Consider the following 5,996-nt stretch of genomic DNA (forward strand, 5'->3'; position numbering starts at 1 on the left):
ATAATCAATTGTATATTGATAGAGGTTTGATCCTTAGCAGTCTGTAAAGACTCTGTGTGCCTTCCAGAGTGTTCTGGCATACACACTCACATCCTGGGGTCACGAGAAGAGGTCGTACCTTCTTTTATTGTTTTATGGTATAGCAAACACAAGTATATCTGTTTTAGTCTAAGTGTCTTTTGTTTAGATCAGGGGTCGGCAACCCGGCTCTTTTGTCCTTATACTGCGGCTCCGGGTGGTTTGGGAAAATAAATTAGAAGTATTTATCTGAAGTGTATTTTATTTATGTTAGTGCTTTTTTAACTTGTAGTTCTAAATTGGAAGATTATTGTGATTTTGAAATATAAAAATACAATTATATTTTATTATTTCATCGCTCACAATAAGCGTCACACTCGCAGAAGCCGGTATACCCGCTGAAACGCCGTGCATTTATCGAGACTTTCGACTCCAGGTAGGCCAATTATGGATCTTCGAATTCACATTATGTCGGCAGCTGTTCTCAACCGTGAACTATGTTAAAAACAAACACCGCTCACACCTCACAGATGACAGCTTACAGTCCTGCGTAAAGATGAAAGCCCCGATTTGCAGACGCTGTGCGCAGAGGTTCGGGACCAGAAGTCTCATTGTAAACATATCACGGCAGACCCGATGATGTTTGCATGGACATGCTTTTCAGCATCTCTTTATTGAGCACTTTTCACACACGGTTGCTGTACGCATACAGCCGGCTGTAGCTTTTCAGCTCACAGCCCGACACATACCAACAACAGAGAGAGCACAGACTTTAAGGCGGCGAGGCGTGATTGCGGGTGCCGCTCAGGTGCGTCCGATTCCCATGCAGCGGCACTGCAGACCACGCCCCGCCACACACATTAAGCAGGTAAAATACATATTTAGGCAGAATTTTGCAAATATCTATTTTTTTTAGCGGCATAGTGCTTTTTTTTTCAATTACTTTTTAATTGGAAAAAAACTGTTGTGAGGGTGGCGGCTCACAACAGTTTTTGTTTGCTACATGGATCATTTTAGTTCAGCTGGGTGTCTTTCCTTTTGTTATATTTCTTTAGGAGTTCAAAATGTGTTAATTACATAAATAAAATGTAATTTTCTCTGTAGCACTTCATGGATTTTATAAGCAACACACCTTAGTTGCTCTGTGGATTCTTTTAAAAAGCAGTTAAAAACTTTTCTGTTCAAACAAGCCTTTTGTTGATCTACGTATTTTATATTCTTTACATTATTTACATTTGATCTTTTACATTGTGTATAATGTCTATTGACTGTATTGTTTATTTGAATCTTTGTGTGCAGCGCTTTGTGACTGCCTGTCTGTGAAAAGCGCTTAATAAATAAACTTTACTTACTTAAGTTGTTTACACAAAGCACAAAAAACAATATATACAGTGTTATCTTCATTTTAGATGTCAAAAAGTATTTGCGGCTCCCAGTGTTTTCTTTTCCGTGGAAACCGGGTCCAAGTGGCTCTTTCGGTGTTAAAGGTTGCAGACCCGTGGGTTAGATGAACTGCTGGACTTCCAGACCAGCAGGATTAGGGGGGTCGTTTATGGGGTCACATCCCACACACACACACACACGGTACACTCTGGTTACATGTATATCTATGTAAGACTCATATGTTAATGAACCTATGCATGTAACCTCAATAAAGGAGCAGTGTTACGAGGGAGCAGACAAAAGCAACTGAGGTCAGGCGAAGGAACGGCGCTCGTCCAGTCCTCTCCCTCATGCATGAGTAACACAAAGAACTTTGCCTACTTGGTGTTCAGTGCTTTTGCTGTGTAGTCAAATTGTTTCGTTCCAGCGGCGGGTTTGTGCTAGACAGACCCATCAGCTGTCCAACCTCTGTCTCTATGTAAAAAGTAATTACACCAATGTATTAAATCAACAATCAACAGTGATTAATCACATTTTTTTATAGAGATGACTTCATGAGCAACACCCAGGCTGGAATATGGCCAGAATATTTTAGTCAAGAAATCACTTAACTAGAACGTGTCTGACAAAGTGACGGTGACTACAAGATCTTAGAAAGCAACATCATGGACATCTAAAGAAAGAGCTAAGAAACACTGAACTCTATCAGTCTGGAAAGGGTTACAAAGGCAATTCAAACGCTTTGGGAATCGAACCACGATGAGGGCCATTATCCAGAAAATGTGGAAAACCTGAAGGCCTCACTTGTCTCATTTAATGTGCCCTGAAGCTCAAGTGCACCAGGACAATAATGCAAAACACAGCAGCAAGATCATCTCTGAATGGCTCAAAAAACAAAATGGAGGTTTTGGCCTGGTCAAAGTGCAGACTGGAATCAGATTGAGATGATTTAGCATGACCTTAAAAACTCAGCCTATGCTGGAAAACCCTCCAAAGTGGCCGAATGAAAACAATTATGCAAAGAAGAGTGGACCAAAATTCCTCCACAGCGCTGTAAAACACTCATCACCAGTTATTGCAAATGCTTGATTGCAGTTCTTGCTAGATGACAAAACCACTTATTAGGTTTAGAAGGAAATTACTTTTTCACATGAGGTAAAGTTGGAGAGCTTTTTTCCCAAACTAAATGAAATCATCATTTAAAAACTACAATCTGTATTTACTCTGACCACATTTGAAATCGGAAACATGTAAGTGTAACAAACATGTTAAAACATAAGAAATCAGGAAGGGGCAAAAAAAAAAGCTTTTTGCTAAAAAAAGATTTAGAGCAGAAGTTTTTTGCACTGCATTTTAAAATGAAGATATATTGCATTTATTTACAATTAAAGACACACAGAGCAGAAAGTGTGTTACTGTTTTACATCCACAGACACACAAGAAAAGAAGCAGGCAACATGAGGTCAAGTTACGGCAATTTTATTTGTGTATTTCAGGACATGTATTCAGATTAGAGTTTTTAAAAAACAAACAAATGTCCCAAGTAAAGTTTGGGGGAATTTTTAGGAGGAGAGGGACGGTGAAAGAGAAAGTGGGTTAAAGGTGAGAGGTGAGGGTAGAGAAGATGAGAGAGGAGAGAGAGAAGAAGAAGGATGGGGTGAAAGAAAGGTGGAGAGAGGGGGAAGGAGGACGAAACTGTTGATCTCCTTAAACTTGATGCTGCTGGGTCAGTTCTTTCTCAGCAGTCTGCTCCAGAATCCCCTCGTCTCCTCGGCTTTCTTTTCTTTTTCTTTTGCCTTCAGCTCTTTCAACGTTTTGTTTAGCTGTTCCTCGGCGTCTTTAAATTTTTCTTTCAGCTGCTGTTTGGCCAGTTTCACTTTCTGTTTGAGGAGCTCTTTAGCTTCCTTTTTGTGCTTTTCGTATTTCTTTCACTTTCATCAGTTCCTTCTTCAGAGTTTCACTTTCCTGTTTTGCCTCCCATTTTCCACGTGTCTCTTTTTCTATTGCTTCCTGTGTTTCCAGCAACTTCTTCTTCATGTTTTGAGTGTAACTATTTGTATTTTCTATTTCTTTCTTTGCTTCCTGTATTTTCATTTTCTCTTCCTCCAACACTTTTTGAGCTTCCAACAATTCTTTCTTCATATTTTCAATCTCATTTTCTGCCTCATGTTTACGTTTTTTCTCCTCTTCAAGTTGTTGCTTTACATGCAGGAATTCCTTCCTTACTATTTCAGCTTCAGCCATTACATTTTCAGCTTCTTGTGTTGCCAACTGCATTTTCCTCTTTTCCTCTTCAAAATCTTTCTGCACCTCCTGTAATTCCTGCATCACATTTTCTGCCTCCTTCTTTGCAGTTTGATATTTATTTTTGGCTTCTTGTGCTGTGGTTTTCTCTTCCTCCAATGCTTTTTCAGCTTCCAACAGTTCTTTCTTTATATTTTCATTCTCATTTTCTGCCCGTTGTTTTTCCATCTTCTCTCCTTTAAGTTTTAGACCCACATGCAGTAATTCCTGCAATACTACTTCAGTTTCAAACTTTGAATTTTTAGCTTCTCCTCTTGATTTTTCTGCCTCTTCTTTTAATTTGACATTTTCAGCCTGTATTATTTGAAATTCCTCTCGTAGGTTAGTCAGCTCAGACTTCACTATACTGTATGGTGAAGCACTCGCCAATCCTCTTCTCGATCTCCCTTGATTCATTTTGGCCTTTTAAACAAAGGAACCAACGTACTGTAGAGAAGTGAAGTTTTTGATGTTTTATATCTTCAACTGTCGTTTGTCCTGCACAGAGATGCTGCTGTAGATGTGTCTCTAACTGTGTCTGGATACAATGAAAAATGCCGTAACTAAGTGCTTGTGTTGCACAGTTCTACTAAACATTCCATTTCACGCATGCTCCGCCCACATGGTCAGGAATGTCAGGTGCTGCATCACCAAATGCTGCTCCCGTTGCCTAGCAATAACAGCTGTTTACTTTTTGGGGTCTGGTTCATTATTTAATAAAGAAAACATGTCCAAGTATTGCAACCATGGTGCTGAGGCTCAGCGCATATTCTAGCCTGCTGTGTGGGTGGGCAGCTAGAAATCACTGGTGGGCAACATGAGTGAGGAGAAAACTGGAGCAGCCAAGCAGGGAGCTGCAGGTTGCTGGTTTGAGTCTCTGTTCAGATGCTGGTGTCTCCTCTCTCTGAGATGTTTGCAAACAGTCCCTGATAAAACAATGAGGATAATAAACAAACACGTGACTAAACTAGCAATTATGACACTGATGTGTTTCATGTGTAGCAGGATGGCCTCTATACAGCAGTCGCTGCAAGCATCCACATCAGCACACTTACTTTTCTTTAAGCAGGCGTGCTGGGGTCCTCCTTAGGAAAGTTTGAGAACTTCATTTCCTTCATGCTGGTGAACTTTTTACCAAATTTATTCATCAAAGCTTCTCCATCACTGACAGGGATTGTTTGGATCTTCACACTCATCTCCACAAACCCTAAAAATGAGTCTCACTTTGCTCATATAATGCCAGGAGTGTCTCCATATTCCACAAAAGTCTATGCAAACATCTAACAGTATCCCATATTCATATAAATATTATTGATAGTATAACAAAATAAATATTGCACAGTGAAAAGGCACTACAGCTCAGTTGTTCCCACCCTCCTTTGTCCTCCTGTTTCCCCTCCCTCTCCCCTACTTACCAACTGATAAAACATCCTCAGGAGCTTCCTGCAGATGTTGAAGGACCTCAGCCTCCTGAGGAAGTACAGACTGCTTTGGCCTTTTATGTACAGGTGCTGCATGTTGCATGTGTTACAGGCCCCACTATGATGGGCGCGTAGCCAGATTACGATCCTGTAAAACAGGAGGGAAAGTGAACACAGGAGACACGCTGCCGTTTGCCTGGTCAGTCTTGCCAGAATTTATTCATACAACACGAGCATATCTGCTCCACTCTTTTGGTAACTCAATTGCACTATAACTGCTCATTCCCTCACATGGCTTGTTTTCCACCAGTACATTTCAATTAATCCACACCACTGGCATAAAACAACAAAGGGTTTAAATGAATGAAACAAATGAAAACTACACCTCTTTTCCCATAAAACAGATAAACAAAATAACTCACATCATCATGGTAGTGTCTTATCATAGAAAGGAATCTCTACTTTCAACATTACTGCACTACTGTCCTTGCCAGCATTTTTGTTGGCCGTACTCTTATTAGCTCTCTCTCGCTTCATATGTCTTTTTCAGACCAGTTAGATTCTAACACTGAAACAGCAAGTTTACACATGACTTCAGGCGGGCTCAGAACACTTTACAGACACGTTATACAAAACATTTGCCATGAACACAAAGCTACAAGTTTATCAGGAATTGTAAACCCAACCGGGTTGGTGCTTCTTATTATTATATGGAGTATTATACGCAGTTGCAACAGCTTGCTAGCGTTACCCAGGCATACAGCCTAGCTATAACATCCTACAGAGCTAAAGTAGCTCACATAGCGACAGTGTAATACATCACATATCACAGACCCGTCTTATGTCATGAAAGTCTAAGTATCACAGTGTCCAGCTGTGTATTTCTTTATG

This window comes from Oreochromis niloticus, linkage group LG22 (assembly GCF_001858045.2).
Source record: "Oreochromis niloticus isolate F11D_XX linkage group LG22, O_niloticus_UMD_NMBU, whole genome shotgun sequence".
Taxonomy (NCBI): Eukaryota; Metazoa; Chordata; class Actinopteri; order Cichliformes; family Cichlidae; genus Oreochromis; species Oreochromis niloticus.